At 51.2% G+C, this 11,266-nt stretch overlaps 1 pseudogene across 1 annotated transcript; it reads right to left on the bottom strand.

The window, feature by feature from the left end:
- Positions 1-9,699: 9,699 nt before the first annotated feature.
- On the bottom strand, positions 9,700-10,177 carry LOC308625300 (RNA guanine-N7 methyltransferase-activating subunit-like protein; annotated as a pseudogene). Its single transcript has one exon. The product of its transcript is annotated as an RNA guanine-N7 methyltransferase-activating subunit-like protein (transcript).
- Positions 10,178-11,266: the final 1,089 nt, after the last annotated feature.

Below are 11,266 nucleotides of genomic sequence, written 5' to 3'. Positions count from 1 at the left end.
TCTCAGCAGGCCACAGTAGCCTGTAAGCGCCTGGCACTGTTCCGAGTGCCTCACAGGTATTCCCTCTCTGCCACCACCCTGTGAAGTAGTACTACAGTCATTCCCACTTCAGATGGTGAAGCTGAGGCTCAGAGGTATCAAGGAGCTTGCCAAGGTCAAGGGTACAAGGATCCAAAGAAAGTCCTTCAAATTGGACCTTCCACGTGTCTCGTTCTTGTCACTGGAGGGCAAAGCCCCCCACCTCCCGCCAAGGCAGATGATGGAGCAGGTGTTTCCTTCTCAGGATCCCTGGTTGGGACTGGCCTGTGAAATGAATGCTCGGTGGGCATTTGATGGAGCCTAAGGCCTGGAGGGGGCAGGGGACTAGGGGAGTGTGTCTGAGGAAGACACTTTAAGCCAGATGGTGAGTCATCACAGGGACAATCGTGCCATACCCTGGTGCAGCCTCCACCCTCCTCTGACTATCTTTAGATGCCTGAAAGTTGTGTTAGGACAGATAAATGATAACAATAGTTAACATGCACCAGGCCCTGTTCTTGGAACTTGTTACACTTGTTAATGTTCTTGATACACTCACTAATTTATTCATCACAACAATCCTATGAGATAGGTATTATTGTTATCCCAATTTTGCAGACGAGGAAGTGGAGACATGGAAAGGTTAACTGACACACCCAAGGTTCCACAACTAAGATGTGGAGCAGTGAGTGATTCTCCCCAAGCACTTAAGAGTCTGTGTGCTTTACCACTCTGTAATCCTGCCTCTCAAATATACTGACAGCTCCTACAAAGGGAGAGAAGCCCACATCCAGAGTCATTTCCCTCACACTTGGGTGCACAGGCTCCAGACATAGGGGGAGGGACAGACAGCTGATGGAGGCTGACTAGCAGGGCCTCTTCACACCGTCCACCCACATGACGAGCTCTCTGCCAGGGCGTGAGCCTTATGGAACCCTGCCTCACTCCCTCAGGCAGGCGGCAGGGGACGACAGAGGCTCCCAGGGAATAGTCCAGGAGGGTTAATGGGAAAGGAGGGCTTCTTGGCCGGCTGTGACTCTGGGCTGTATTCCTCCCACTGAAGCCTCTTTGCTGAACTCTACATTTGTGGAGCCCACAGCTTCCTGAATCTTCACACTACACGAGTCTAATACTCCCTTCCCACCCCAGCTGCCTCTCCTCCCGCCTGGCCTCTCTCAGCTCCCTGCTCCAGGACCCCCACCACTGCCTAAGCAAGGCACCTGATACCTCGCTCCCTCCCTCTCCCACATCCCATCAGCCTCCAATTCTGGTTGATTCAACCAATGGATAACCTCTTGCATCCACCCATCATGCCCCATCCCCACTAAAACTGCTCTAGCAGAACGATGGTCTCTTCCATCACTTACTGTGTGCAGCGTACTCTGTTTACTACTTTATAGACATCATCTTTTAATCCTCAGAACAATCACTATCTACAAGTGAGGAACAGAACTGAAGAACAGAGAGGTGAAGTAACTTGGCCAAGGTCACACAGCTAGTAAGTAGCAATGCCAGACTCAGTCTGACGGCAGGGCAGAGCCTACCCTCTTAATCACTCCTTGGTGATCACTACCCTCAACCTTGCCTTCCTCAGTCCTTCCTGGGCAGTGCCACAAGAATCTTTCATTCCTTCAACGGCATTTACTGTGTAAGTGCCAGCAACTCTGCTGTAAACTGGAGATCTAAAACTGGGCAGATACTGGGCTCCAGGGCCACGATGCCTAGTGGAATTTTCTGGTAGCTCACTAACACACTAATCTGGTCAGGCCTCCATACCCAGCACAGTGTCTGGCATAAAGCAGGTGCTTAATGATTCCGGGTGGAAATGAGCTGAAGTCGGTGGGACAGACAGCTGGGGCCTGCTGTGGGCCTGTACCAAGGGCAGGGCAGAAGGGAGAGGGGCTGCTTTCCCAGTTCATTTTTCGGACAGTTTGTTTCACCTTCCTCCTGGCTGCTTCCTTGTCTCCTATCTTTTCTCCTTCTGTGCTGCAAACCTTGCTTACGAGCCTCAGCTCTGTCCTTTGAGGTTGCTGGTGGGTTGGAGGGTGGGAGGTTGGAGGACGTCTTAGGCTGCCAGCGGGACTGCGAAAAAGGGCCAGCTTGGAGGCCAGAGGATATAAGGGCTGTGCCTGGGTACCTTGGCCTGCTGCAGCTTCCCTGATGTGATCCCCTGGCCATGGCTTATCAACGAATGGAGAGGGACTGAGAAGAGAGCCCAGGTACCCTCACCTGGGCTCCACCTCCCGGCTCTGGAAGGTTGAAGGTCGTCTGGCACTTGTCCAGGCTTCTGGCCCCAAGGATGGTTCCAGTCCAGTTCCCCCATCTCCTCCCCTGCCCATTCCTGGGGGGCTGAGGCAGGGAGCTGGAACACTGATGGGCACCAAGCCAAACCTTCCTGGGACCAGCAGGTCACAGCCAGTCACTCTTGAGCCACTATGACAGTGGTAGAGCAGGGACGCAGAGGAGAGATGGGCTCCTACTTCTCCGGGAAGTGGGGGGCAAGCTGGAGGGAGGTCTGTGAGGGCGGGACGGGGCTGGGGAGCAGTGGGGAGCTGACTGAGGCGAGAACAGGGTCCCCACACTTTCCTGGAGGCACATTCTTCTGGCTGGTGGTCAAGCTACCCGTGCATGACACGAACAAGGAAACGGTCACCAAACAGGCCTGTGTTGCTGATGGCGGTAGCCAGAGGGTGAGGAGAGGCTGGGAGAGCAGGATAGAAGGCAGGGGCAGGTCTGGAGCTGTGCTAAAGGGAGGGGAACAGGCCTGCCTAGCAGGCAAGTTTGGTGGTATTTGAATATGCAGGAGGTGCTTTCTCCCTCCAGCTTCTGCTTCTCGAGTGTGTGTGTGTGTGTGTGTGTGTGTGTGTGTGTGTGTGTGTATTCCACATACCCAGGAGACACTGCATCTGCCCTTGAGTAATCAGTGCTCTGAAACGGTGGCTCCAGCCCAGTCGTGACCACTTTCCCTCAGGCCCAGAGCCCTCTCCTTGGCTCCCTCACCTGCGCCCCTGTTGGAGCTTCCAGTCTGCACTTGTCAACCCACACCACTCCCCCGCCTCTCCCTGGGGCTCACTACCCACACTACCTCCTCCCAACATCCCCAGCCTTCCCCAGACCCTCATCTCAGGGGCTCCCATCTTCCCTGAGCCCTTGCTCAGGACTCGAACTCTGCACCCACTTTGCCCTCACGTTTTAGAGACTTAGGCAGGGGCAGCTGCAGGAGCCCGAGGGAGGGTTCCATGTGGATCCAGAGCCCTGGCCGAGGAGAGGGCAAGGCTCTGAGTAACCAGGCAAGCAGGCCATGCAAAGAAGGCCCTTCCTAGCATCAGAGCAGACGCCAATCCTGCCCCCAAATCCCACTAAGGAAGTGCTGGGGCCAGAGGAAGCTGAACACTCCAAAGACTCAGCACCAGACCCACTGCCCGTTTCCTCCCTCCAGAGAGGACACAGCGAAAGGCCGGGGAGGCTGCAAAGATGAGCTCTGTAGAGGGAAACAGAAAAGGGAGGTGATGTCTGCAGGTCTGACTGAGAGAGAAGGCCGCAGGCCACTCCTTCCCCTCCTGGGATGAGTCCTCGGCTCCAGGATGGAGAGGCAGCCACCGGTGGCTCAGACTTCCCACCCAGGCCTCAGGAAGTCCTTCCTGCTCCTGCCTCAGAGCCCCCTCAACTAGGAGCTTTACCTCCAGAGAAATGGAGGGGCAGCAGACTCCCCTTAAACCTGCTGCAGGGCGGGCATGGAGCCCACCTCAGCATTCCCTCTCTCATTCCACGGAGGACTGGATCCTGATTTAATCTCCAGTCTCCCCCAGGCCTCAGCTGACGGTGCCGGCTGGGGTCCTGGGTGCCAGGCAAAGCAGCCACTGCTGTGCCCCTGCCGGCTTCTTCTCCTCTCACAGAGCCCGGCTTGTGTCAATTCCTCCTGCAGGGCCCCATTTCTCTACCACACGCCCGGCACTCACCACAACTGCAATTAGAAATCCAGGCTGCATGCTTAGCACAGCCAGGGCTGTGGGTACAGAGACCCTCAGGAGATGCTTCTTCTTTTTTCTTTTATTTATTTCATTTTTGGCTGCATTGGGTCTTTGTTGCTGAGCACAGGCTTTTCTCTAGTTGCGGCGAGCGGGAGCTACTCTTCCTTGTTGGTGCGTGGGCTTCTCATTGTGGTGGCTTCTCTTGTTGTGGAGCACAGGCCCTAGGCACACGGGCTTCAGTAGCTGCAACATGCAGGCTCAGTAGTTGTAGCTCGCGGCTCTAGAGCACAGGCTCAGTAGTTGTGGCACACGGGCTTAGTTGCTTCATGGCATGTGGGATCATCCCGGACCAGGGCTTGAACCCGTGTCCCCTGCATTGGCAGGAGAATTCTTAACCACTGCGCCACCAGGGAAGACCCAGGATAGGCTTCTTGAGTGGAATAGGTAAACTCATCTCCCCCCCGCTCCTGCCATGGGTCCTTCTGCCTTCCTCATGGCTCCCCCAGGTCTGCCTTTCCTTCTGTTACCTTTCCACCCGGTTCTTGGCCCAGCTCTGTTCCTTGCACTGCCTCAGTCTGTCTCTAACCCATCCTCTCCCTCCTCCAGGAAGTGCCCTCAGATTCACACCTCAAACCTCCCTAGGGTGCTATTCATGGGTCCCAAGCGCTGGACTAAGCACAGGTGTCAATCTCTTTTCCAGTCCCTTAACTTTACCTGGTGCCTTTACAGCTGGACTAGATGGGGGATCTGTGTGTACTGATCAAGCCTCCATGGTGACTTTCTCATTCAATCAATCCAGTCCCTAAACTCAAATCTGAAGGACAAATATGTACTAATCCCTGTGCCGGGCTTTGTCCTTTAGGGAGAGTTGATGCCCTCCTCTCCTGCCCTCAGCCTTTGTATTAGCTCACTCCCCACAGCCCCAGGCTCCGGTCCATGCAGAGGTTAACTCCTGGCTTTATCTCTCTCTGTCTCTTTCTCTCTCTCTCCCTCTCTCTCCCCTCACCCAACGACAACCCCACAGCGAAAGGGAAAGGAAAAGAGCGAGCGCATTGGAGGACGCACCTGTGATTGGGGGTTCAGGTCAGCAGATGGAAGTCACCAGGGGACAAGGAGAGGTGAGCAGGCCTGGGCCCCGGGCCCCTCCTTGCTGCCCTTCCGAATGCTGCGGCGGCTGTGATTGCTAACACGCGTACACGCACACACACCCTCCCTCTCCACACTTGGCTGTCTCTGATGCTCATCTGGTTCTGGAGCTCAAAGACCTGTTGCTTCCGCTCAGCATCTTCTCACTCAGCATCCTGTCCTCTGCGTGGACCTCCAGGTTGTCAGTGGGCAGGCAGAGGAAGTGGGGTCTCCGTGAGAAGCCAGACGGTGAATGGTTTCACTCCAGCCATAAAAGGTGAAGATGTCCCCTTCTAGGGGCAGAAGGCAGCCACGGCCCTAGGGAGCAGCGCTGGGGGAGGGATGGCCAAGGTGACCCCCTGGATCTGAGTCCTCAACTCGGGATTGCTTCCTGCAGCCTGGGCAGCTGGGGTGCTCATGATGGGGCCAGCTGTTCCCTGCAATGAGTCACCTGCTCTTCCTCTCTAGAATGGTCCTTTCGTCTCTGTGGTCTATAAGCCTGACCTCAAGAGGAAGACGAAGCTGCAGGAGGACCAGCTGAGGCGGGCTGGGCCCAGGGGATCCACCTCCGTGTCAGGCACGGCCTGGGGCTGCCTTAACCAGGGTCCTTAGCCTTGAACTCCCCATGGGCTGGAGGTGAGCAAAGGGACCACGTAAGTTCTGGGGAAAATCTTGCCAATAAGATTTTTAGCCCAACCTTGCAGAGCTCGGTCTCAAGACACAAGGTTGGAGAAGGCTGCCCCCTAGAGCCAGGATCAAAGAATTCTTTATGGACAGCCAGCCATTCTTGCCTTTATTTATTGCACAGATATTTATTGAGTTCCTACCTAAGCCCCTGGCATTAGACTAGGTACTGGGGATACAGAAGTGATCAAGGCAGGCAATAGGGTGACTAACCATCAGAGTTTTCCCTAGACTCAGGGGTTTCCTGGAATGTTGGACGTGTGTTGGTAAAACCAGGACAGTCCTAGGCAAACTGAGAGGAGTTGGTCCCTAACAGGTAAAGCCCCCCTGCCCTCATGGAGGTTATATTCCAATGGGATGGCAAGGGTGGAGCTGGAAAGGATAAACAAATACACAAGACAATTTCACATAGTGATATCACTTATCACAAGATGTAAGACAGAGTAGGGGACTGTACTTTAGAGTGGAAGGACAGGATTGCCTTTCTGAGGAAGTAACATGTGACCTGAGGCTTGAATGATGAGCAAGCCTTATGAATCTTATGAGCACTCAGAGGAGAACTTTCCAGGCACAAAGTTACCAAGACCCCGTGGCAGGAACAAGCTTGGCACATTCAAGAAACAGAAAGAAAGCCAGTGTGCCTGAAGTGAAATGGGCAGAGGTGAGACTAGTTGGAGTTGGCAACTGATTTATTTACCCCAATTGCTATGGAAGCTATTAGAGGGATTTAAGCAGGGGAGTGCCATGTTCTGGTTGGTTTTTTGTTTTTGTTTTTGTTTTTGCGGTAGGCAGGCCTCTCACTGTTGTGGCCTCTTCCGCTGCGGAGCACAGGCTCCGGACGCGCAGGCTCAGCGGCCATGGCTCACGGGCCCAGCCGCTCCGCGGCATGTGGGATCTTCCCGGACCGGGGCACGAACCTGTGTCCCCTGCATCGGCAGGCGGACTCTCAACCACTGTGCCACCAGGGGAGCCCTGGTTGTTACTTTTAAAAGACTATTCCAGCTGCTGGCTGGAGAGTGGGTTGGAGGGGAAAGAACGAGCAGAGGATGACCACGTAGGGAGCTGCTGCAAGTGGGGAGGTGGTGATGATGGTGCCTGGACTAAGCAGTGTCTTGGGGAGAAAGGACAGGGCAGACCCAACCGTACCTGCTAATGAATTGCACATGGGGGTAAAAGAAGGAGAGGACCAAGTGGTGCCTAGGTTTGGGGCTGGAGCTACAGTAAACAAGGATATACCCCAAAGGACATCAGAGGTCCCTCTGTGTGGGGATTAAGAAGCAGAGAGGAGGAAGCCCTCACACATGCAAGAAACTCAATGAACTGCCATATAGCTCCGTAGGGGTATCCTTGATGTAGTATTGTGGGAGGAGATCTATGTCTGGAATGTGCCTGCTTTGGGGGAATGAGAAAGAAATGTCTTAGGAGACAAGATGTGTGTGGGTGGGAGTTAGGAGTCTGTCTTAATACTGGTGGGGCCCAATTTAAAAGTGACTTCGGAGGGATTGGTAGTTCAGACAGGTTATCTATATAAGAGACGTTTACATGACCTGAAATGGAATGAGGGATGGTGTATTAGGGTAATGAGGTTAGCTGTAATGACCCCGAAATCTCAGTGGCTTAGCACGAAGAAAAGGGTGTATTTTTCATTCATATTACAGTCCGATGCAGGTTTGGGGAATGGAGTGGGTAGTTCTGTTCATTCATTCATTCAAGGGTCCCAGGCTCTTTCCATTATGTGGCGCAACTGTCTTCAACATGTGGCCTCTAAAATCATCACAGAATGGGAAGAAGGAATGAGGGCTGCATGGGAGATTGTATGGGTCCAGCCTGGAAATGGCACACATTGTTTCTGCTTTGATTCCATTGCTCAGAACTCGCTCTCATGGCATCAGTTTAACTGCAAGGAAGCTGGGAAGTGTTCAAAGTTCCTATTTAGTAGGTCATGTGCCAGAAGAAGGATGCTAATGGTGAACACTGGTGGTCTCTGTCACAGTCAGGGAGAATGGCTATCTCTCTTGGGGATGGGGGGGCTGGGCAGTGGTGTCTGTCTTGGGTTGGGATGGGAGTGCACTCTTTGAAAGCACCTTGGAAAGGAAGCTGCTGTGGGGAGAAGAGCATGCGTGGTGCACACCAGTGTGCTTTGCAGCTTCATAACCCTCCCATGCTTTCCCTTCTCATGGCCTTTCTCCAGATAAGATCTTAATTATCCCACATCTCACCACAGAAATAGCCTTGTGAACGCTTCCTCTTCTACAATTTTCTTTTCCCATCAAATCCAACTTGGATACCAAATAATTTTCTTAAGGCATGGCTTATGTCAGGCTAGCCCTGTTCAATAATAACAACAATTTCAACAACAGTGATAATAATTTGTCAAATTACCGTGTTGAGTGCTTTAACTGCAGTATCTCAACATCTCTCGATTGCTCTAACAAGCCAATGATGTATCATCATTCCCACTACACAGATGGAGTGACAGGGGTTCCGAGAAGTTCCTGTGCTGTCAAATATGGTAGCCACTAGCCACGTGTGGCTATTTAAATTAAAATCAATTAAAAATTCAGTTCTTCAGTCATACTAGGCACATATCAAATACTCAACAGCCACATGGGACTAGTAGCTGCCATTCTGGAGAGGGCAGATATAGAATATTTTCTTCTTGGCAGAAAGCTCTCCTGAGTTTGGGGAAACCTGCCCAGGTCGCACAGTAAGTGGTGATCCCATCTGAGATGAAATGAAATCCTTCAACAGCTCCATACTGCTTCCACATTTAAGAAAAAGTGTCAGCCTGCTCTTAACCTACATCCTGGGCCCAAGCTACTGTTACATAATTCTCTCTCGTTATTTTCTTGCACAGCCTCACTCTCCAGTGTAACGAGTTTGTTAACTCCTCTCCAATACTCCCGACATGTGCACTCATAATAAATATTTTTGCTCTCCTCCTTTCTGTCTGCCCAGCTAGTTAATTGCTACGTGACCTTAAGGTTCAAATAGCTTAAATATTTCTTGAATCAGTCCCCTCTTCCCCATGCTCACTGCCTCAGCCTGAACCACCTTTCAGGCTCTCCTCATGTGGCAACCTTTCTGCTGCTACTAACCATACTTGCCGACATTTATTAAGCACCTGCTACATCCTTGCCACTCTTCTAAGCACTGCCTCTTCATCCTAACACGTTGAAGTAGACATCACAGCTGTCCCCTGTCCCCATTTTACAGACGGAGTACCCAAAGCACAGGGAGGTGAAGAATTTGTCCGAATGACCTCTCTGCTTTCTAGTCCTTTCCAAGGAAGTTCACCCTCACACTATTACCCTGGCCACATTTGTAAAACACCAAACTGTTACTTCCCTCCCCTGGCTGCACAGAGACAGGGGAAAGCCTTCTCAGCAGAGCAAGCAAGGCCCTTTATGTTCAGAACATTTCCAACCTCAAAATCCATCACTCCACCCACAGACCACAAACTACTTACAGTTTCCCGAACCTGCCATGTTATTTCTTTCTTCTGGGCTGTCACACAGGCTGCTCCCACTGCGTGGAGGACTGTTATCCCTGCCAGCCAGCTCTGGAACCATCCGTGGCGGTGCACTCTGGACCACAGGGCTCACCCCCTCCTCTGAACAGCCAGCACTAAGTCTCTCCATCAGTGGCTCCCAAAGGAGGGCTGGATGCCGAGCTCACCTCATTAAAATCACTTCTCATTAAAAAAATATATGTACTCCCAAGATTCAAATTTAATAAGTCAGAGATGGAGTCTGGGGGTCTTTTTTTTTTTAAAAAAAGAAGACCCCCAGACTATTCTGAAGTGAGGCAAATGTGGTTTACATTGCTCGCTTGGCAATTAATCATGTCCTGCCTAGATTTCTTGTGTATGATCCCCTTTACTGTTATTTAATTCTTTTTTTTTCATGTTAACAGAGTAAATGGTTTTATTAAAAGCTGCTGACATTTCTATCAGTAGTAGCCATAGGGAGGCCGTTGGTTGTAACCATAGTGTCCATATTGATGGGGGTAGTAAGGTTCTTGTCTGTGCTGCGGGTAATTGTTACCCCAGGATCGCCCATGCCACTGATTGGATCGATTGTCACTTGGCCACCCCCGTCTGCTATCCCTACTTCTAAACTGTCTGTTATCTTGCGACCGATTGCCTCTATTTCTTTGGTTCCCACCAGCTCTGCTATTCCATTCCTCAACAATTGGAGGGGACTCAGGAGGGCGTTTCAGGTATTCCTGGTGCTATTTGTCATCTTCTGTGAATCTACTGGCAAACATCTCTTCAAAATTTGGAACAGCTTCAGAAGTGTCAGTCATTCTGAAATTCCCAGGGATTTGGGGCAGCTGTACCGTTGAATGTTTAGATTGTTTAGATCTCCGACCCAGAAGACTGTTATTTAATTCTTACCTTCATTCACTCACATTCATCTATTCGACAAACGTTTACTAAAGGGCTACTATGTGCTGTGAACTGTTCTACGTGTTGGTGTGAAGGAAAGAGGCACCGTCGCTATTCATGGAGGTTACATTCCAGAGAGATGTAATAGCAGAATAACGGCCCCCCAAGATGTCCATGTCCTGATCCCCAGAATTTGTGAATACGTCACTTTACGTGGCAAAAAGGGTTTTGCTGATGTGATTAAGTTAAGCATCTTGAGATGGGGACTTATTTTGGATTATCCAGGTTCTTAATCATAAGGGTCCTTATAAGGGAAAAGAAGGAGGCAGCAGAATTAGCAAGAGAAAAGGAGATGATGTAATGACAGAAGCAGAGGTCCCAGGGGTGTGATCGTTTGCTTTGAAGATGAAGGAAGACCTTCAGGAGTCAGGGGATGCGGGCAGCTCTACAAGCTGGAAAAGGCAAGCAAACAGATTTTCCCCTCGAGCCTCCAAAAGGAAGGCAGCCCTGCCATCCCCTAGATTTCAGCCCTCTGAGTTCCTTTTCTGGACACCTACCTACAGAACTGTAGGATAATAAATGCGTGTTGTTTGAAGCCACTAGATCTGTGGTACTTTGTTACAGCAGTGAAAAGAAATAAATACAAGGTATATTGGCTACTTATTTTGTGCCAGTATGTGAGGGGCCTCCCCAACTAGATTATAAGTGTTTGAAGGCTCCGTGTGTTGTGTTTTTGATTTTCCCTGCCGGCTCCCAGCGTGGCACTGGGCCCACAGGGGGAGCTCAGTGTACACCTGCTATAGATTCCAGTCTCTACCCTAGAATTGTCTGATTCTGATGGGAGTGATGTTTGGTAGATTTGGGGTGGGAGGATGAGGCTTGCGGAGATTAAAGGAGAAGGGAACTGTCCTTGAGGGTGAGGTGTTTGACGTTAGAAGATGATGGGGCGGAGGTTCCGTGAGAAGAATCTTCTGAGAATCGCTTAATCCCTGAGGAGGGAACCTGATGGATAGATAGGGGCGGAAGGAATCATACTCACTGTGTACTTTCATATATCTTAATTTTTATATCTTGATTT

The sequence above is a fragment of the Mesoplodon bidens genome, assembly GCF_964165515.1.
Source record: "Mesoplodon bidens genome assembly, chromosome: 11".
NCBI classification, from domain to species: Eukaryota; Metazoa; Chordata; class Mammalia; order Artiodactyla; family Ziphiidae; genus Mesoplodon; species Mesoplodon bidens.
This window is presented reverse-complemented; position numbering and strand designations above follow the sequence as displayed.